This window comes from Siphateles boraxobius, unplaced genomic scaffold, assembly GCF_051911475.1.
Source record: "Siphateles boraxobius isolate OS27281-9 unplaced genomic scaffold, OSU_SipBor_1 16, whole genome shotgun sequence".
NCBI classification, from domain to species: Eukaryota; Metazoa; Chordata; class Actinopteri; order Cypriniformes; family Leuciscidae; genus Siphateles; species Siphateles boraxobius.
In genome coordinates this window covers 8,527,722-8,551,083 of record NW_027508766.1, presented here as the reverse complement: position 1 = coordinate 8,551,083, position 23,362 = coordinate 8,527,722, and the positions used below count along the sequence as shown (strand labels likewise).

General features: G+C 40.8%; 1 protein-coding gene across 5 annotated transcripts in view; it reads right to left on the bottom strand.

Annotated features, from left to right (window-relative positions):
- Positions 1 to 21,976, bottom strand: part of rhobtb4 (Rho related BTB domain containing 4) — a 65,614-nt gene extending 43,638 nt beyond the window's left edge. Inside the window, exons 1-3 of one of the 5 annotated variants that reach the window (XM_077231494.1) lie at positions 21,848 to 21,976; positions 21,346 to 21,468; positions 21,171 to 21,261 (exon numbers count right to left, since the gene is read on the bottom strand). The gene's annotated coding sequence lies outside the window, so the exon portion shown is untranslated. Of the gene's footprint in view, positions 1 to 21,170; positions 21,262 to 21,341; positions 21,729 to 21,847 lie in introns of those variants that run through there. The other 4 variants (XM_077231496.1, XM_077231497.1, XM_077231498.1 and 1 more) reach the window with 4 other exon arrangements.
- Between the last annotated feature and the right edge of the window lie 1,386 nt (positions 21,977 to 23,362).

Below are 23,362 nucleotides of genomic sequence, written 5' to 3'. Positions count from 1 at the left end.
TGTACATAAGGAGGGGAGTCACATTTATTTTCAAATTAATTATAATATACACAGAACCAGGGGCGTAGCACAAGATCCTGGGCCCTATGCATAGGGAGTCCTGATGGGCCCCCATGTTCCTCGAACTGAGGGCCATGTGTTTCACAATGTTACAATCTGCTTCTACTAAATCTTACATAAATATAATGTTGACATGATGATGTGTAGCTACCGATGAGCTACCAAGCTACCTATGACACTGATTAGCCTATTATTGTTCATTTTAGATATAGCCTATACATTTAAAATTAAACATGTTTCAAATTAGGCTATTATAATGCTGTATGCAAACAGCATTGTTAATGAACAGTTTATTTATTTAGCCTTTACCTCAGATTACATGTATAGCCAAATTATCATCTGAAAGTGTATGTTCTGCTCTTTCAATGGGTTGTCTCTTTCTTTCCTTCTCCTGTCTTTCCTTTCTTTTTTGGTGGCCTGATTTGGCTTTCTTTGAGAAAGACATTTCTACAGCAGAAGTTTGCGCTCCACCAGATGCTCAACTAATGCTTTCTGTACACCTAAAGACTTTGAAAAGATTTAGAAAAGACTTTATAAGATTATCAGCTCACATCTAAAGACTTGGGTCCACAGGTTTTAGTCTCAGACTAAAGACTTGCGATAATATCAAACATGTTTGATATGAAAGACTAGAGAAAGACTGGCATAAATCGGGTCGCTGACTGCAGATTATCACCTCACATTTAACGATTGAGACGACGGGAGCGCGCCGAAACTCCAGTAAGATTCCTAAAGACTGCCGGTCTTCAGTCTGGGATTGTGAAAATCCTTTGGTGTACGCCCGGCATAACTAACATAATCAAAATGCGTGCAGATGGACTAAACCACTTGGAGCATTAGCAAGGGGTGGGACCGTGAAACCTTAGATAGTCTTTACTTTTTTGTATACAAAATGTAGTCAGTCAATCAACCAAGTTAATCAGCCAATACACTAACTTTACATCTCATCTGATATTCATTAGGAAATTTAAATAGGAAATGAAAATATCCATGTAAAATAAATTATGTTCCAGACTTTTAAAGGGCCCTCACTCCCCTTGGGGACCTGGTAATCAGTACTGGTTTTACCCCCAGTCCGACGCCCCTGCACAGAACCAAAACCCCAAAGTGTATAAATTACTAAAATCAATCAGAAATTGATTCAGTAAGATTTAGAAAGTGTTTGTGCCAAGGTGTTTTCTGCTGAGTTTCATCATTAAAACTTTTACTTTCACTGCTGATTCATGACTAGATCATCTGGTGAAAACGACAGGCTTCTCTCTGGTGACATACAGGACTTCTCCACCCACCGCAGGCTCATGTTTATCTGCATCCATGTTTGTATCTGTGTGTGCATGTTTGTGAACTGTTTATTAATTCTTTGGCAACATCCACTCTTGTTTATTATGTCAAAAAGCTGCATGGAATCTCGCCATAGACAAAAGACAGGCAAGGGACAAGGGTATGATGGAGGGGTGTAAAGAGGGGAGAATGTGAGACAGACTTTTATCTCCACAACACTGGAACAGGCACTGTCTTATCAACCCACAATTTCAAGCTCTCCAAGTATTTTAACGCTGTGAGTTCAGGCCAGCTGTCAGTGTGCTACATGTGACCTACTCACTGTTCTGATTTATGTACAGCACAAGGTGTCAACTTTCTTCCAAAGTATGCCAAAATTGCATTCTCATACATACTGGGGGGACACAATTTATATTGATATTTTCTTGTAACATGAGCACATTGTTTGTTAATAAAGTAATGTTTGTTAATAAAGCAATATCCAGTGATATTCATTCTGTGTTACAGATATTTGAGTGATTCAGTTATAGGTTTCACGTATATTGTGTTTTTTTCAGAAACCTTGCACTGGATATTAAATCACTGTATACTGCAAAATAACTGCACAAAACATCTACTGAGCTTGATGCAAAAACCTAGTCTGATTGACAAACAAATTACTCTTATGAGCTGGTTGTTTTTAGTGAATCAAAAACATCCAGGCGAACAATGCGGCCCGATTCATTACCAAATGTCTCTCACTATAGCTAGTTCTTTTGAGTGAATCAAAAACATAAAGGGTGACCAGTGTGGCCCGACACATTAACAAACGACTCTCATGAGCTGGTTGTTTTTAGTGAATCAGAAACTTACAGTACAGTCGGAACAGTGTTGCCCAATTCATTGGCAAACAACTCTTATGAGCAGGTTATTTTAGTGAATCAAAAACATACAACGTGACCCAATCAACTCTCTTGAGCTAGTTGTCAATAAACAGTTCAAAATACAAATTGCCACTTAAAGGGGTGGTTTACTGCTTTTTTTCTTTCTTCTTTTTCTTGCACTACAACATGTCTTCGTGGGTTTTTTTTTAAAGCCTTATTTTTCATAAATTTCACCTTTGTTGTAAGCCGCTTTCTCCTCTGTCATTTGAACAACCGGTTGACTTCCTGATTCTATGAAACCACTCCCTCAGAAACAGGCAATGGGCTCAGATTGGTTAGTTGGGCCGGTATGTTGCAATTGGCTAAACTGTGTAGCGCACGTAGTCCGGAAACTTCACGCCCATTACCTTTACAGGCGAAAGCTGCATGTGCTCCGGTCAAATGTAAATAATGGTGTCAATACAGCGTATCAGCTTGAGCCAGAATCAGACCCAGAAAGCGGCAATGAAGAGAGTCAAGCACAACCTCGACCCCAAACACGGCTCCTACAAAACGTTTTTGAATGGTACATTTTCGAATCATTATTATTATTCTATTCTACTATTATTATATAAGAATTTCGATATGCTGTTACTTGAAAATGCTACTGCTGCTTGTTAGCTCTGAGATACGGTTTTCTCCTGATTAAATGTTTAATATAACTGAATAAATGACAGAGTAATACCGTTTTTTAAAGTTATTGTTTTGTCTATATAATGAAAAACCGTTTATCTATTCACAAAACTTAGTTTACTCGGTGTATCGTTTTCTTTAGGTGTACATGTGGCAACTGTGTTAAAATGCCAACAGAACGTGAAAACATCTGATAACAGCAGCTGAAGTTTGCTGTTGCGATTACATATACTTTTTTGAACTTTATACACGTTTGTCTTATACACACAAAATAGCAAATAACTAACTAGCTACAAACAGCGTTGGCATTGGTTTACGTTCTTGATCAAATTGAAAAATTACGTCATAAAGTATACATGGAAAATACATTTACAAAATTGGTACATAATTACAAATTCAGGTCCAAAATGTTTGTACGTGTTTGTCATAGACACCCGAAATAGCATAACTAAGTGGCTACTAAAGCCAGCACTGGCATTTGTTTACGTCCTTGATAAAAACTAAAGCATTACGTCTAAAATTATACATGCAAATACATTTAAAATTATTAAGTCTTACTGGTTGTGGCCCAACAACTGCTGCCTCTGGTTTTAAAGTTGGAACTGATTCATGCTTTAGTAACAGTTTCTTGTTGAATCCGACATTGAATTTGTGGAGATTCTGGAAGCTGTCTTCCGTAAAATGCGCAGCACAGAGAGCTAAATTACGATTGTAATTTTCTGGAACATAATCAAACATAAATTGTAGCCATTGTTGACGAACTACAGCGTCCGTAGGAAGCCCGAACACAGAAGACCTGACAGCTGGGTGAAAATAACACACTTTTGACGGTATGGCTACTGCTCTTCGACAAAGCCGCAGAAATATGGCCACGCCTTTTTTGCATATTCCGGAGGGAGGGTTGATTATGGGTTAGTAACGTATAAAACCCGCGAAGTATCGTTGTAGTCCCATTCGAGTCGCTTTTGTAGGCATTAAACTTCCTGATTTTTAAAAGACGATATCTCTGCTTACGTTGAACTTTCAGCGCAACAACTTTGCAGATACTGTTCATGCACCAACAGCAACATTACACACCATTTAAAATGAAAAAAGTGAAATCGCAATCAACCACCCCTTTAAATCATTCTGAAACACTGTAAAATGTTCAGCTTTATCAGAGAGAGAATTTATTTCATATGTAAGCAGAATGACATTATAAATGCACCCTAATGAATCGAATTGAGACATCTGTATGGATCCCAGCCATATTACAAACACAATCCCCAAGTCAGCGAGACTCAAGTGGAGGCAGACACTCATCTGACAAGTCCGATGGCCCAAAACCACCAACCAAACACAACTCATCCGCCTAGAACTCATGTGAATGAGTGAGAATGCGGTGCTGTTGTTTGGGTGACATCAGCTACACTCCTCAATCCTATTCCAATCAACAGGAATAGATGACAGTGGAGAGAGTAAGATAGCTTCGAGGTGGTTTTCCTGCTTTGTTCAGTGACATGAAGCTGCTTTGATGAAGATGAAGTGAGCTTAGCTATGCTCTAGACTTCAGTCAAGACTAATTCTCCAGGCCTCATTAGGAAAGGGATTTCAGACCATTCAAGCCCTTGACAGACACTTCTGCTCTCCCGCAATCAATTAATATCTACCCACATGATAAATGTGATAAATGCTTTAACAAGCACTCTGAGCTACTATAAGCCTTATCTGCTTATCCCATAATGGGTGAGACATCTTGAGTCAGATGTGATTCCGGTCCCCCCCACTCCTGCTGCGTATAGTTAATATCTTTAATATTAGCAAGACATCTAATCTTATAGTAGAATAGGAGACAGAAGCGTTGCCACTCTTAACAGGATGTGTCATGTATTAAATGTGAACATATTTAAGCTGAACCTGCTCAAATGAAGAGGCTAACCTAATTAAGCCTTTACTCAGCTGTTTAATCACATGGCTACACCGGGGCCAAGTGCAGTGCGGCACAAGCTCCTTTCAAGATCACCAAACTTCGGCTTGAATTAACTGAGTAATATAATTTTGCAAACAAAGCTTGGAATTTGGGACTATAATGACCGTTAAGACTCAGATGGGACGTTTTTTTAAAAATTACACTTAACCTGTCACAAAAGATAATGAAAGGAAAGTCTAGTTTTCAGGACCTTTTTTACCTTTAGCCTCATATCATGTCTGCCAATGACATCATTACCAGTTGAACTCAAAGAACTGTGATTAGCCTGAAGTCAAAGTACTGCTTCTCTGGAATTAGATTCATTTGAAGACAAAAGCTGCATTCATAGACAGAAAAACCATTTTATTTAGTTTTTACCCACAGGGTTAAGGGGATGAGCACTTGCTGTATAGGAAAAGACATTAAAATGACACTTTTTGTGTGTGCAAATAATCAACCAATTGAATTATTCGTTTAGCCCATCAATCTTTGTTCTGATCTGTGGAATGAAGTTAGTCAGTGCTGCTATTTGATCTATTATGCTGCAATGTTCTTAACCATACAGACCTCTGGACGAGACTATACTGGCCATCACATCTGGGTGTGGATACACTCCAGGGCTGTGTTTGCCAAGAATATTTATTTGACTACTTTATATGAATAGAGACAGTGGAACATCTAATGGTAAAACTTTCCTTTGAATCCTTTAGAGTAAATATCTAGCTTAAAGGTACAATATGTATTTTTTTGCCGTTAGAGGCAGATAACCTCTTCAAAACAATAACAAAGGCTTAGATTGATGAGCGCGGAATCATGGAACTTGTCGTCATGCTGATGGATCTAATAATGTTCATGGGGAAATAATATTTATGGATTAGAGAAAACATTCATGTTTTTTTAACATGACTGTGGTATTGTTGCGAGACATCAGAAACAGAGAGATCCATGTGCAGTTCTGTAGTGATTTTATTAATAGTGCAAAGCAGATAGAGTTAGGGAACAGCAGGCCAGAATATCGTGTATCATAGAACAGGCAAGGGTCGGTGCTGGTACCGAGCAGGCGAGGACCGGGGATACAGGCAAAGGGTCGAGACAGGCAGTGGGCAGATCGGTATCAGAAATCCAGGCAAGGTCTAAGTGGGCTGGCGGCAAACTGGAGGAGTCAAAGAACAGAAACAGGGTCAAACCGGAGAGACAGATTATAGGAGATGAGCGCTCAGAAATGATCACAAAGGTAATGCAAAACTTCGCGAGGAACGAAGTGAGAGAGAGGGCTATAAAGCCCAGAAGATGGGGAACAGCTGGGGACGGTGATTAGCGTAAAACCAGCTGAGGGAGATGAATGTAATGAACGGGATTAATATTCAGGTGAGGGTGCCCTCTGGTGACTAGAGAGGGAACTTCCAGAGTTTGGGATTGTGACAGAGCCCCCTCCCTGCGAACGGCTCCTGGCGTGAGAGGGTTGGTGCCGTCGAGGTCGTCCACGTGGGCGAGGAGCGGGTTTGTTTGGATATGTACGATGGAAGTCGTTGGCGAGACTGGGGTCCAGGATGTCCCTGGCGTTGACCCAGGAACGCTCCTCCGGACCATACCCCTCCCAATCAACCAGATATTGAAGGGTACTGCCCTGGCGGCGGGAGTCTAGTAGTTTGTGAACTCGGAAGACCTCCTCCCCCTCCACGAGAATGGATTGTGGACCAGGCTCCTGTGGTTCCTCCTCCTCGGGACCCTCGGCTGGTTTGAGTAAAGACATATGGAAGGTGGAGGCAATCCGGTAGTGTCTGGGCAGGGCGAGACGAAAAGAAACAGCTGTAATTTGGTGAGTGATTTTAAAGGGACCCAAATACCTGGGACTGAGTTTCTTGCAGGGATGTTTCAGTCTGAGGTCTCGGGTCGATAACCAGACCCACTGACCAGGTAGATAAACAGGACCGGGGCGACGGTGGCGGTCTGCTTGTTTCTTCTGGCGGCGAATGGCCCGTTGGAGGTGTACGTGTGCCTGGTTCCAGGTCTCTTCGCTACGTTGTAGCCAATCGTTAACAGCCGGGACATTGGTAGGTTCACCGGACCATGGGAACAAGGGTGGTTGGAAACCCAGGACACACTGGAAAGGAGTCAGCCCAGTCGAATGCTTCTGGAGGGAATTTTGAGCGTACTCGGCCCATAACAAGTAGCGGCTCCAGTCTTCTGGATGTTCGTGACAGTATGTGCGGAGGAACCGGGTGACTTTTGATTAAGACGTTCGGCCTGCCCATTCGACTGGGGGTGGTAACCCGACGTGAGACTGACGTTGACTTGCAATGTCTGAAAGAAAGCCCCCCATAATCGGGAGGTGAACTGGGGGCCCCTGTCAGAAACGATGTCCTCTGGAAGGCCGTAGAACCGGAACACCAGATTACATAGGAATTCAGCGATCTGTAGAGCGGTGGGTAATTTGGCCAGGGGTATAAGGCGGCAGGCCTTAGAGAATCGATCTACAACCGTGAGAATGGTGGTATGGCCATCCGAGAGAGGGAGATAGGTGAGGAAATGAATTGCGATATGGGACCATGGCCGCTGAGGAATAGGAAGAGGTTGTAGCAGTCCAGCTGGTGGTTGTCGTGATGACTTCTGGGTGTTACAGACCCGGCAAAGCCGAATGAACTTGACTGTATCCTGGTTTAGTGATGGCCACCAGAAGCGATTCTGCAGCAGCTGGATGGTGGCCGTGATTCCCGGATGACCTGAGCTGGGGTGAGAGTGGACCTGTTCCAGAACCTGGTACCGTAGCGTTTCCGGCACAAAGAGTTTGTTAGGTGGGCAAGCTGAGGGGATTTCGGATTGGGAGTTAGTTTGCTCAATCTCCGTCTCGATGTCCCACCGGACGGGAGCGATGATGAGGTCAGGAGATAGAATGGATCTAGGATCTTCCGGTGTAGAGTCATGGTCATGTTGTCTGGAAAGGGCATCTGCCTTGACATTCCGGGATCCTGGACGATAGGCAACCGAAAAGTTGAATCGGTTGAAGAATAATGACCACCGTGCCTGTCTGGGGTTAAGTCTCTTGGCGGTGCGCAAGTACTCGAGGTTCTTGTGGTCTGTTAGAACAGTAAAAGGGTGCCGAGCTCCCTCCAGCCAATGCCGCCACTCTACGAAGGCTGCCTTCATAGCGAGAAGTTCCCTGTCTCCCACATCATAGTTTCTCTCCGCGGCATTGAGTTTTCGAGAGTAAAAAGCACAAGGGCGATACTTTGGAGGGGTTCCCTGTCGTTGGGAGAGAATGGCACCGACCCCAGTATTGGAGGCGTCGACCTCGACCATAAAGGGAACTTCGGGGTCCGGATGGGACAGGATGGGTGCAGAGGTGAAACGCTGCTTAAGGAGGTTAAAAGCTTGAGTTGCGGGTTCATTCCAAGTTAGACGGTGTGCCCCTTTTTTAACCAAGGATGTGAGGGGAGCTGCCACGGAGCTGAAATTCCTTATGAAGCGACGATAGAAGTTGGCGAACCCAAGAAAGCGTTGGAGCTCCTTAAGGGTGTTGGGCTGTGGCCATTCCAGGACTGCTCGAACTTTACCATCATCCATGGCGACTCCATCAGAACTGATCACATATCCCAGGAAGGTCGTTGACGTCTGGTGAAACTCGCACTTCTCCATCTTGGCGTACAACTGGTGCTGGATTAGCCGCTGAAGAACTGCTCGAACATGTCTCACGTGATCCTCTAGGGTGTCAGAGTAAACAAGGATATCGTCAATGTAGACTATTACCGTTCTGTGAAGCATATCTCGGAACACGTCGTTAATGAAGGATTGAAAGATGGATGGGCTGTTTGCTGGGCCGAACGGCATAACCAGCTACTCATAGTGCCCGGTGTTGGTGGAGAAGGCGGTCTTCCACTCGTCCCCCACTCTGATACGGATGAGGTTATACGCGCAGCGTAAGTCAAGCTTGGTGAAGAACCTTGCTGTACGTAGTGGCTCAAGAGCAGCTGGTACCAACGGTAAGGGGTAACGGAACTTGACAGTGATGTCGTTAAGAGCTCGATAATCGATACACGGCCGAAGACCCCCATCTTTCTTTTTTACAAAAAAGAATCCGGCAGATGCTGGAGAGGTGGAAGGTCGGATGAAACCTTTAGCTAGCTCTTCTTCGATATATTTTTCCATGGAGTCGGACTCAGGCTGTGAAAGAGGGAATATTCGGCCCTTGGGGATCGCATAACCAGGTAACAGGTCAATGGCGCAGTCACTAGCCCGATGAGGAGGGAGTGTGGAAGCTTTGGTTTTACTGAAGGCCTCCAATAGGTCGTAATACTCACGGGGTAGGTCCTCTAGACTGATCCTCTCGGGGCATGCCGACCTAGTAGACTCGGTGGGTGCTGACAGTGCTCGTACAGATAAGGGAGAGACACGGTTGAGACACTTGGTGTGGCAGGTCTCACTCCAGCGTACGATCTGATTGGACCTCCAACTGATGTGGGGATCATGTTTGCGGAGCCACGGAAGTCCTAAAATGACAGGGACATGAGAACCGTTGAGAACATAAAATTGAATCACCTCGCGATGAAGGATTCCTGTCTGCAGGAGGAGCTCCTGAGTGATGTGGGTCACTTTCCCTGTACCCAGCGGTCGTCTGTCGATGGTTTCGACTGTGACAGGGGAAACACACTGGATTAAAGATATGTTGTTAGATTGAACAAAGTCCCTGGAGATAAAGTTTCCGGCCGCTCCAGAGTCAACCAAAGCATTAGTGGAGATTTCATGGTCGTGGATTGTGATTACAATGGATACTGACAAGCAAGACTCAGGAATGGATGCATCAGAAAATGAACTCACCGACCTCAGGGCTGTAGTGCGGGGACGTGAAGGACAGGTGATGCGGAGGTGACCAGCCTCGCCGCAATACATACATAACCGCTGTGTCAAGCGCCTCTCGCTTGACACAGATTTAGCGCGTCGAGTACGTAGGAGGTTATCAATTTGAATGGTAAGGTTAATAAATTCATCCAAGTTCCTCCCCTCATCTCGGCAGGCTAGTTCAGACTGGAGTTCGTAATTTAGACCCCTACGAAAGATCACTTTCAATGTGTCATTCACCCACGTGGTCTGCGCGGCGAGGGTGCGAAATCTGAGAGCATACTCAGCAGCGGTAGATTTGTTCTGTGAGAGCTCAAGCAAGCGATCGCCCGCACTCTTACCCTCTTTAGCATGCTCGAACACTTCTCGGAAGCGTTGAAGGAAATTCTCAAAAGACGTGAATGCTGTGCCATCCTCTCTCCAAACAGCCGTTATCCAATCCAGCGCCCTTCCCGTGAACAACGTGCATACAAAAGCAATCTTGCCAGCTTCAGTGGTATACAGCGAGGGTTGTTGAGCGATGAACAAGGAACATTGTAAAATGAAACCTCTACACTTGCTTGGGTCCCCGTCAAATTTCTCTGGCAATGCGAGACGAGGACTGGTGGTAGGAACATTCCCAGCCGGGTGCACGGGCGATGGTGTGGGCATCGGTGTGGGTGTTGGTGGGGGCGTTTGAAGAGTGCGAACTGCCTGGACTAGTTCCTCCGTCAAAGCGGTGAGACGTGACAGCTGACGATGATGAACTTCGAGCTGGTTTGCTTGGGCTGTGTAGGCGGCAGACAAGGAAGACACTTCTGCTGGATCTGGTTGTGGCGAAGTTTTCTATTGCGAGACATCAGAAACAGAGAGATCCATGTGCAGTTCTGTAGTGATTTTATTAATAGTGCAAAGCAGATAGAGTTAGGGAACAGCAGGCCAGAATATCGTGTATCATAGAACAGGCAAGGGTCGGTGCTGGCAGCGAGCAGGCGAGGACCGGGGATACAGGCAAAGGGTCGAGACAGGCAGCGGGCAGATCGGTATCAGAAATCCAGGCAAGGTCTAAGTGGGCTGGCGGCAAACTGGAGGAGTCAAAGAACAGAAACAGCGTCAAACCGGAGAGACAGATTATAGGAGATGAGCGCTCAGAAATGATCACAAAGGTAATGCAAAACTTCGAGAGGAACGAAGTGAGAGAGAGGGCTATAAAGCCCAGAAGATGGGGAACAGCTGGGGACGGTGATTAGCGTAAGACCAGCTGAGGGAGATGAATGTAATGAACGGGATTAATATTCAGGTGAGGGTGCCCTCTGGTGACTAGAGAGGGAACTTCCAGAGTTTGGGATTGTGACAGGTATGAAGCAGGGCGCGATTTCTAATGAGAGACAGATATCAGCGCCACACGCGCGTCTCGGGGGATATAAAGGAATGAGGACATTTCATTCTACCGAACTACCCGCAAGTGCTGAATTACTACTGTAAGAATTGAAATGGGAAGGTTTAAATAAAGTTAGATTGTACGCGAGATTTCGTGAGCGTAAGGGAAAAACTGGAATGGGGAGAGACAAAGAGAGATGGGGAGAAGGAAATGCAGGTTGTAATTGGATGGAACGAGGCAGAGTCACAGAAGGGATGTCGAAATAAACACTGAGTTCTGAGCACAGAAGTCTTGGTCTGACTCCTCTATCCAGTAGCCACAACAGAAAATATCCAGGAACCCACGCATAATACTCGGCAAGCACGGATTCCTCAAGACTCACAAATCCGAGTATTACACAGGTGGCAGCGCTGGTTGGCTATTTATCTTTATGTTTTCTGTATGGTCATTTTCTGCTTGACTCTGAACAACGTAAAAAAAAAAAAGCCACATCAACCTGCAGGCGCGTTTTTATTGTCCATAATATTTTACGTGCTACATTTTTGCAAGTTCGGATTATGTGCCATTTGATGAATTAAAATTGTGAGGTAACACAGCACTGTTTCACTTGGTCTACACTAAACTGCATTTGAGTGTTTTGAAAAGTTATAATGTTATTCTATGTGTTAATATGTTGGCTGTATGAGAATAGCTGTAAGCTAGATCAACATTAGAATATCATCATGATGATTCTAATATCTCATCATGTTGAACTATATAAAATTGATTTCTTTACATTTGCTCACCTGTCTGATAGAGAACAAGCAAGAGCGGCGTCTCGAAAACGCCATGCCGATGATCCTCATTTTATTTCTCCTTTTGTCCCAAAGTCTGCTTGTCATGGTCCTTAATGTTTGAACGAAAAAACAACAGCGTGCCGCTAGACTTTAGACATTTGTCCTTGTCTGTTGCCATTGTTACTATGGCAGTTCAAGTGGAATCGAGGGATAATGCAGATATTACGTCATTGAAAGGCGACAAGTGACAAGAGACGGGCACTATTTAAAATTGTCAATTTCTCTGAATTTACAAATTCTTGGAAACATTTAGGATAATGCAAGTTCACAATTACACTAAATATATAACACTGTCAAAATGTTTTTTTGGATATTTTAATTAGAAATTTCTTACATATTGTACCTTTAACCAGCAAGTCAACCTTGGGTAACCAGTTTCCATTACAGATTTGCGCAAAACGTTCGCAATATTTTCTAAAGGTCGATAAAAAAACTATTGTGAAATGACGGCGTTTCCATTAACTGATGTTATGGGACTATTTTTTTCCTCTTGCGATAAGTCATTCCAAAAATCATGGCAATCGATGCTGGTAGGTTTACATATATCTTAGCCACCGCACTAGTCATTATTTTTAATCGAAGGGAGACATAGGCGTATTATCCAAGCATTAATAGCAAGGAAAGACCCTTATACTTGGGAGCGGCATATGAGGTGTTTCTCCCTTTCCATCTGCTTCAAGGTCTTGATATATTGTGGCATTTCTTTGTTGTTTATAATCCAGTATTCCCGTAATACTTTTGAGTGTAATGAAGAACTAAGTCTCGTCTTCTGTTTCCATTGCAGTTTTTGTAAGTATACCTTTTTCGAATTGCCTGAAAAATCACCTAACGCGATTGTAAAACTTTTTTTGCGATATATGGGAGTTTTTCAATTGGGTGTATTTTCAATTCGCAAATTCAATTTGTGCAATTTGAAGGGTAATGGAAACGGTGCTACTCATCAGCTGTGATCCACCAGCTAGATTATACGAAACCAGCATGGAAATTCATGCAGTTAAGAAATAAATAAATAAAAAATAAAATAAAAATTTAAATTGGCACATGGTGTTTACAAGTGCATGCCAGCAAACATAAAATATGAATTCACAAAAAGTAATTACAAAACACACCTAGTGGGGGCAAGCAAATAGAAAAAGAGTATAATGTGACATTAAAAAATGTCACAGGGTCCATGACGAAGAGCAGGCTAATTAAACATGTTAACATGCCAAAACAAACATCTCTGAAGCACCGCAGGCCAAATCGGAACCTGCTGTCCACCGCCGGGGGAATGAGGAAGTACACTGCACTGCTGTTGTTCTGATATAGGAGCTGAACCTGCTGGAAACAAACCGAAGGCCATTATGCTGCTCTGATTTTGTTTCAAAGCCTCACATTTTCTCAGTTACTCCTCATTTCTCTCTGTGTGTTTTGGGCAAAGGGTTTTCAGAGAGAACAGGTCAATGTAATCACTTTGAAATGTATTTCCATAGACTGTTTAGAACTGGGATTAGAAGAGAAAATAAATCAAATCAGGCCCACAAATAGAAAAATTGTTACCAAATAAAGAGGAACTGCTATGCACACAGAACACAAAGAAAGACAAAAAACAATTGAATATGAACACAAACACATGAACACACAACAAATTGACTGTCTGGCACCCTGCTGAACACTTAAAACAACATCTCTATAAAGCACTGGAAAAATCTATATTGGTGTTATTTCTGTGCCTGTCACATCAGACTCTTATTGGCCAACAGTAACCAATCACATGTCATTACCATTACAACATAAGCTGCATGCCTTTTTCATCCAAAGCTTTTCTCAGGATTTATTATTTTATAGTAAGATGTTTACTGTGAAAATAAAACAGTATCAGTTATTTGTTCTAGACAATCAATTGAACAATGTCACTGGCATATGCTAATGTAATGGTCACATTATATTTGGAAGGGACTGTTGTACAGTGGCACTGAAAGATGCCAGTGCACACCCTGTCATGTGAATTTGAACTAACTCAACATTAAAACCTGCTCTTCTGACAAGACAAACTGGGGTAGCGGAAGGGGTCAAAAGAGTGCAGAGATAATGTACCTGCTTTAAAATATTGGTACTGTGTAAAAAACAAAACTCATAATGTATTATGAGTATTCAAAAGTATCCACATTTAATTGTACTTAAGTATTAAAAATAAATATTGAGGTTTGGCTTTAGAAATTGACTCATGCGTTCAGGGGACAAAGGAGACTGTCTCATTAAAGTAACTTTGATGCGCATTGTATTTAACCTTGAATAGACTTTTAAATCATAAAAAAAAAACTTGCAGAATATTTGTCTAAAAAAAATATTTCAAGGAGTAATAGGTATATTTTCACCCCTTGGAAATGTAATTGAGTAAAAGTTCAAATTTGTAATGTCTGTGCCACTAGAAACATGGAATTGCAAAAAAATAAAAACAAATGTTTGTTTGACAGTAAACGGGTTTCCTAAACACTCCCTAATTACAATGACAGTGCAATTACTCAAGTACTGTCCACTCTTGAAAATATACAGTGGCCTCAAAACACTTTTTGGAACCTAAAGTCAAGTTACACTTAAAAATATATATTGTTTTATCATTTAAAACAGCTTTCTTTTGTGAAATGCATTGCATGAAAAGCTTGTGCATTATAAGGTTTGATATGGTTAGATCATGCAATGACTTTCAAACGTTTTTATATGTGAGATACAGAAAACTTCATTTGAAACAAATAAAGCAATCTGTTATGTATTGGATGACAGTCATACAGTGAGCTGCATTGTCAGCCCTTGTACAAGGGAGTCTTCTAATGTTTTGTGCTTCTATGTGAGGAATTACAGCAGAAGCTGTTGTGGGTGTTCTGCGCAGAATGCCACACCAGCCACTCCCTGCTCAACAGGGTTTTCCTCATCATGATTCATTGTGTGTGTTGGCTTACTACTACTGTATATGTGCTTTTTATGGGATCACAGATCAAGTTGGGTGTGCTATTTTGGAATGTGGTTTTCAGGCACTGCCGGGACATCGGGTCAGGTTGCTTTGCATCTACTCTACAATGATCAAATGATTTAAAAGTTAATGTGTTTCTATATTTAACACTGTGTGCATGTGTGTGTCTTCCTGCACTCTGTAAATCAGAAACTGTATTGATATCTCGTCACAAAATGAGGTATTTCCGCTGTAAAATAAAGAATGTCAAAAAAGATGGAGATGTCATGATAACTGGGTTTTTAGAATTCAGATTTGCTCTCTCACACACAAACATACACGCAGATATGGTACAGTACACACACAGAGCACAGTGCAAAAAGGGTGGCTTCATTCTCATTTAATTAATCCCACCCCTATTCAAGAGAACCTTATGAAAACTTTTTTAAATGAGTCGCAACATTTTTGCACTGCTGTAACTTTTGGCCTCAGGTTGTTGTGCGCAATATGTAAACTCAAACAGTCAAGGAAACATGGTCATTTACTGAAGCCACAGTGTCTTGATCCAAAAGCAACTGTTATGTGATTTGATCAATTTACAAATATGCTGCACTGACTGGATCAGACTGGTGTTGACTCTGGGTCTGGAAAAGTCAAAAATGTTTAAAACTTAACATGCAAGCAGTCTGTAACAAACACACACACATGTTGTGTTTTCATGTTTTTTGGGGGACTTTCCATAGACATAATGATTTTTTGTACTGTACAAACTGCACTAACCCTACCCCCCTAAACCTGCCCATCACACAAAACTTTCAGCATTTTTATTTATTTTTAAAACATTACGTATAATTTATAAACTGTTTTCCTCATGGGGACCAAAACAAAAGGATTTCGGATATTGCCATCTTTGTGTAATGTAGGATTTACCAGGTTTTAGGTTTTAAATGTTAAACTAGCATTCTTTCAAGTATTCATTGTCATTTTGAAATGTCTGGAGCTTCAGAAAAAAATAAAAACAAAACATGACATAAAATCAACAGCTATCAAATGTTTTGTCAGAACCTGAACTAGATTACCCAGAGATTACATAAACCGGTACATTAACACTGGAGAAAATATGTAACATTTCCGTACAACATCATTTGACTTTTGAAATAAAAAAGCATACTGCAAACACAACAGACCTTGATATCTAGTATTAAAAAAGAAAAGAGGTGGAGGAATTATACACCCAAAGGTTTTTCTTTTACATACCGTCACAATAAAGAAGTTTATTCAAGTGTGCTATTAGTATACTTCTTTTAAATTAAAAAAATGAGAAAGTATACTTTCAGTCTACTTTTTAAGTACTTCTCAGAAATATACTTAAAATTACACTCAAGTATTCTTGACTTCTACTGACAGAAAAGTCTAAGTATATATTTGTCTTATATTTGGATACTTGTTCTCAATCTTTTGATCAAGATATAACTTAAAGTGTAATTAAGTATTCTATACTTGGCTTTTAGTTGTTTTTACTCTTTTGATTGAGTAGCCTATTAAATACGTTTTTAACATATAGTTTTACATATACTCTATTATAAACTAGCATTGTTTGAAAATACTGATTTATAAAGAAAACTTACAATACTTGCAGTACAAAACTACTTGTTTACTGAGAGTATACTTCAAAGTGTACTTTCATAAACTTAAAAAATGTACTACAAGTATACTAGTAAATTATCAGTATATAAGTTCACTTGTAGTATAGTTGCAGTACAAACAAAAATATATATTTATAATATATTTATGCACTCAAAGTTTACTACTGTTACACTTAAAGTATACTTAAACCTATACTTTTTACACTAAAAGGTGGGCCAATTTATCCCAAGCAGTATTGAAACAGTACACTTTATAATACAAGTACATTGATATTAGTATACTTACAACATAAAGTATACATAAATATACTTGAACATTACTTACATGGGAACTCGGCAACTCTAGCTAATTCTTCGCTGATGTTCACTTTTGTTGTCGCATGTTTTCTCAACGAGCTCCCCCTACAGCTGTGGGATGTATATTTCACAACAATGTCGTAAAAAAACTCACTTACGGCACCCTCCTCCCGCTTTCTACCGCTGCTCATGTGCATTTGTTATTATCGCAGCCGGCCAACTTTATCGTGTGGAGCTATGTCTACCGAGGTGGGTAATACATCATACATATTGAGGGCAGCGTGTGTGTTTATGTCGAATTGCCGTAAAGCAGTTTGTGTTTCTCGCCCGTTCTCGCTTCTCACGAGTCGTCCTATTTCCAACTTACCGGGACGTTAGTCCCGATGTTGCAAGGATGGTTTTCCGCCTAGGAACGTGGGGGGAAGTGGGGAAAGTCCCCATTTTCAAAGGAACAGGTTATTAAACCATCCAAATGATTTCTAAACGGTTTTATTAAGTTGAAATAGTTACCAAATTCCCTTTTATACAGTACTTAGTAAAATTAACTTGATGTTTACTTTTTATATGTGAAAGGGTAAAAAAAACTTTGTCAAATTGAAACCAATGCTGTCATGAATAACTTAATCTAACTTCAGGCAATGACTCCTGTAGTTACAAGCCGTCTTGGGTGACTGAGTTCACGCTCCCCGAAAGTGTGTCAATAGTTGTGCAATGTGCAACCCTATCTGCAGTCTCCGTTGAACTCGAAGCATACACACATGAACAAACTGTCGGAGAGTAGGAGAGGGAATCTGGACTAGGACAGGGAAGACACAGGGTGAGGACCTTATCAATGAGCTATTCCTGCATAACACCTGCCTGTCCTCACGTCTCTCAGCACTGTCACTCATGTACTATGTCTCGTGTACTATGTGCACGAAACATGCTAACGCCACTGAAGGTTTCACAAGCAAAAGCAGAGAGGGACACTTTCTAAATGGTTCTGGAGATAAATAAATGCATTTTTATTTATTTATTTATATTTAAAATCATTATAATTATACTTTTTAACATAAATATATAAGCTGTCAGGAGTGGATCTCTTATTAGGAGTGCTTCCAGGATTGTAATTAATGGGTATAGGCTTCTGTATCAATCCATTTAAAACAGACAGGGACAAGATTACAAAGAGTGATAAAGAGTGAAACAAAAGTAAAAAGAAGTTTTAAAAAATGGCAAACACTGACAAAAATAACATGTCACAATGGCTGGCAATACCTTCATCAAGAATAGCCAAGTTTTACTTAACACTCACCCTCATCCCGGACTAAAATGCATGTTCGGGCTGTTTTAACTGAAAGCAACTTGCACTGTCATATCTTAAAATATGTCACTGCCACTCCAGTAATGTTTTACTTTCTAAGGCACGTTTATAAAAGCTACTAAAATGCTCTAATTGAACTTAAGGCCTAACCCTGGCTTAGTATAAGCCCTGTCTGTGAAACCGGGACTCAGTAACAAGTAAACTTGATACATGAGCAAAGCTAATATTTGTCTTTGACATAATCAGTACTTAGTTTAGATGTGGAAAAAAAAAACCTTGGAGTATGGACTCATCTTCATGTAGAAATGACAAAGAGGAGTTATCCGCAGAACTGACATCTGACAGGAGTTATCACATCCTGACTTCTTTACGGGATGTGTGTGATCTTTACGGGATGTGTGTGAACGCACTCACAGATTCCAGAAAATCACTGGTAGTGTGAATGAGCCAAAATCAAACGATCGCGGGACAAATCCCGTGACACATTATCTGTGTATTTTCCGGAATCTCCGTGTGAAAGGGCTTAAGTGTGTTCTTGCCCAGAATAGGCTACAATAAGGACTAGACTTCTACCGTCTTCTACCGTAAAGTCTATTCGAAAATATTCAAAAAGTCCACTTACTCTCCCACTCATTCTTACCGCATTACTAAAACAGTTTTTTTTTTTATATTCCTAATACTCTTCCTGCCACCCATACTGTCTCATAATTGCTGTTTTGCTGTAACTATCTTTCATTCTCGCTCTCCTTTTCAAATGCTCTTTTTGTCTTTTAGTATGCAGCTGTGCCTTATTCAGCCGCAATCCTTTTCCCCACAACCCCTTGCGAGTCTTTGCAAGGATCTACACTCTTCTTTCTCCTCCAGTTCCCTCTCCCACTCTTTTCTCTCGCTATCGGCCCGCTGTCCTGGCCTCAACTTTCTTTGCACACGGACTCTCCCCTTTCAAAAACAACTGCGAGAGCAGCCAAAAACACAGAGGGAGACAGAACACTGTATTGACCGTCTCTAAACTGCATTGCTCCAGCACAGACGGACATCATGTGCTTTGGGGAAACGATGCATGTTTGTTTACCCCCATGTTTTTATATGCATGTGTGCAGAGTTCAGGAATGAACAGCACTTGTCTGTGTAATGTCATGTGTGGATTCAGCATACAGAATCCCATGTATGCCATGTGAATGCTTTACTCATCCGGTCAAGTGTTGTGACAAACATGTCCATCTAACTGCAAACTGGAATTTCTACCTTTCTATAATTCCTACTGGGATCTGGATGGCGCTTTGCCCCGGTAGTGAAAGTGCAATGTGAAACAGCCCCCTCCCCCTTCTAGTATCAGGCCATAGGGAGTGCAAGACCAAGTTAAAGATGTTGCTCAATACACTGGCTCCGGGTCTTATATAGTTCCCAGCTGTGTGGAGCTGGCCAGCTCCTTGGTGCTCGAGAGGCCTGGAATGTTGGGAGTGCAAGCTTGCTGGAAAGCTCAAGTCACCAACAACAATCTCTTGGAGATGAAGCAGAAAGAAAGAAAGAAAGAAAGAAAGAAAGAAAGAAAGAAAGAAAGAAAGAAAGAAAGAAAGAAAGAAAGAAAGAAAGAAAGAAGGGTGGTAACATTCCACAATCTGCCTCACTCAAAAAACAATGGTTTTAGTTCCATGACAGATAACAAACGGTTGAAAAATTGTGCAATTGTGCCCTTAACTGTTTTTAACTGCCAGTAATCATGCAGTTACTGTTCACTTTTGTGTGTCAAGTTTGCATTGTACAAACAACAGCATCAGCCTCAAACCTATAGATATGAATCTGATGTTAAACATTGGTCATGGCAAGTTCCATTAACTCAGTCTTAGATATGCATCAAGCATAACAAGTTATTAATTGACAAATCAAAGTGCAATGACATATAATTTCCTTTTGTTACTGTTCTTGTATCTTTTGAAATGTAAATAGTTAATAGGTCTTTCCCACTATAAGTATCATTATTAGTTCATGCGTTCATTATTAATACAGCAGTGAGGATGCGGTGTGGATTATGACCGGACAGTCAGTGTTTACTCAGCTGTGTGAAATCTTCAGAATTTATGTGGAGAAATGTGGAAGCAATATAAATTCATTACAAAGTGCCAAGTACATCCATTCGGAAGAGAAGTAATTGTAATTGTTAGCATCCATTTCGTGTTCCTCTAGCAGAGGAGTTTTCAACCTTTACAGTGCCATTGGCTTCTATAGCCGGACTCTTGTCTAACTCATGGACTTTTTACATTCACTTTGATTTAAAAAACATTAACTACTTTATAATGTTCAACAGATTGTTAAACATTCTAAATTAGATATAGTTGGGCTGTCATTGTGTCATGACCCAGACCCACTGACCCCCTTGAGTATTATAGGACCCCTACTTGAATCCTGAACCCATATAGATTACATGAGTGACTCACAGACCTGTGTCTGTTTACAAAGCACTGGCTGTATCTCAAAACTTATTGAGCTGCCTATTTAGCAGCATTCATTGGGCATCAAAATGTTTTTTGACCAGAACGCGCCTAGGAAAATGGCCAGTCATCTGAGCCCTAGTATACTGAAGTATACCATCTTTAGCCCTAGTATAACCCTAGGCAAATGAACAACCTCACAGTAAACTAGCGAAGAAATCACTAAAATGCAAAATATTCACAAATCTATTTCACTTATGATCGTGCTTTTAACAATGTAAAAGGGATTTCATCATTATGTTTACAGCTTCTTTGCTTCTGATCATTAACTTGTCATAATTTGTCAATAACATTTTTCTGTGTTTTCGGAATTTACCTCAATTTTCTTTATCGTTGCTGGTAATGACAAAAGTGCTGAACACCACTGCAGGTTGTCACTAGCTGGCACCAATTTGATTTTTCATTTGAAAATGTAAGGCAACAATTAAAGTTAATTTTAGAACAATTGTAATAGGTTGCAATGTTTCAAAGCGCACGAATGTAAGTCTTGTCCGTTGTCATCTTGGCATCAATCACGACAAGATAAAATTACATTTTAAAACCTGAGAAAAAAATCTGATCACACTAAACAGTACAGGCGACAAAACACTAGGCTAAATGTCATTCCAAACTAAAAAGTTGTATGTTTGTAACAAAAATAAAAACCTTACCTTTATGTGATTTCGCCTCGTGAATCTTTCGGGTTCGCTCGTCAGTAAAGTGCTCACTGCCTTCTACTAAGTCATACAGTTTTGTGTCCTTCTTCCAAGATAAAAGAAAAGGGAGTTAGTCATTGAGCTGGAACAGCCCAAAAACTCTTTGGAGGGACAGTAAATGCAGACCAACAGTTCTGAGATCCAGTAACGAAGGTTCTTCAGTTCGGAGTCTCTCCCAGACAGACCAGACAAAGTGTGCTCGCGTGGTGCTGATGCGAGTTTTTTCTGTCTCGCCCTTTTGATTCTGTCACGCCTTTGGAAAGAGATTCGTACAATTATATCTCTACTTTGCCACAACTCTGTAGGAATGCATTTCGGAATGTCCAGTCATACCAAAGTATACCATAAACACACACACAAACACAAAAAATAACGAAACAAAGCAGCACTCTCAGTTGGTTTTGGGGTAAAAATGAATCCCGCGAATCAAAAAGTCGAAGTGAATCGTGTGAGAAGCCATCAGCGTGATAACAAGGAATGAAACTTTTTTATTATTCAGTCCGTAAACGTGTACAAGTAGCCTAGTCTACGAGCGGCCAATTAAACTACGTGCCTGCTATTCCTTTGTCTACCCTGTCCCATCCTCCCACCCTGTAACATGTGAACTGCCCCTGTCACAGTCGCGCGCTCACCGTACCGCCTCCAGTTGCCTTTTGCCCCTAATGCCCCAAATGTCTCGCTCTGGCTTGCTGTCATATGTTGTTGTCCACTTGCTGTCCTGTGAAGTCCACTGACGAACGCCAGCGCCTATTAAAAGCGTGACGACACTGACACTGACACTACAGCGCCACTCCCATCCATTCATAAAGTGGAGCGCGAGAGCTTCTACAGATCGCGCTAGAGCGCGTGGACAATCTACGGCGCGTGTTGTGTGGCCACTCAAGGCTGAAATTGTGCAAGTGATTGAATGGGACGCGTGCTAAACATGGATGTCAATTGTTATATTTAGCTAAGAGCTAATTTGGGTTCACATTATTGTGGTTAAGTCATGCTATTAATAATACTAGGGTAAACATTATTGTCAATTAATTTATTTTCATATAATCAGTGACTTCCTCTCAAGGAATGCATGAAGGTAAATATTTTCAGTACAAGAACAAAATAAATAAAAGGAATGTAAATATTTAAAATATAAATATAATTGTTATGATCAAAATATGAAAAAGAGGGTAAACAAAACATTGCAAAGGATGTTATTTCACTCAAACTCTACATTTATTTAATTTTAGTGGTGGGTTTCTTCTTGAATATTGATGGTTTAACTTAATGTCATACACAGAAAGTATTACAATGGATTGCCATACTTCCCAATTCAGTCTGCTGAGTAGTCACAATGCCTATCAGCAGCAAAGGAAATGCCAATGTTATATTAGGCTATAAGGAAATCATCGTGCAACAAATCAGATTTTATAGAAAATAGAGACTACACTACCTGCTTTTGTGCGAACTGACAGGGATATTTATGAGCAATACTTTTTGTTTCCTCGTTATCTTTCACAAAAAGTTGCATTTTACAAAACAGTACTGACATAGTACAGAGCCACAGCAGGGTGAGCACTGAGCATAAAGCATGTTAAACTGTGCCGTAGGTTCACGTCTGTGTGGATGGCTCTGCTGGACCTGCATGTCAGGACGCTTCACATATGGCCTACATCAGTGACATGCAGCTCCATCTCATTACAAACACACCTTGGGCACATTCAGTGTTTGTTATTCTAGAACATTACAGCAACTTTCAGCGAACACATGAAATTTTACTCCCACATGAGCCTGAGACTGATCCATTCTGAAGCAAAAATTAAAATTGAATAAACACTATCAATAAAAAAAAAAGTTAAACTGTGGAATATATTAAATAAAAAGGTGAACCTAAAATCTAAATTGGGAAATACAGACACAAAGTATTCTCATCAAAATATAAAAAAAGCCATAATTCCTTTAATCTGTACTTAAAGATGCCTTGAAGATGTTTAAATAAAATAAAATAAAATCAATCATTCTAATTATGCTCATAACTAACAGCTTAGAAAGTCCCAAAATGTTTTCAAACTTTGCAAGCAGGTTTTTTTTTCTATGTCATGGAACTGACGAAGCAAGATGTTCCCTTCTGTTTGCAAAACAGTACAGTGTTCTATAATGAATGAGAA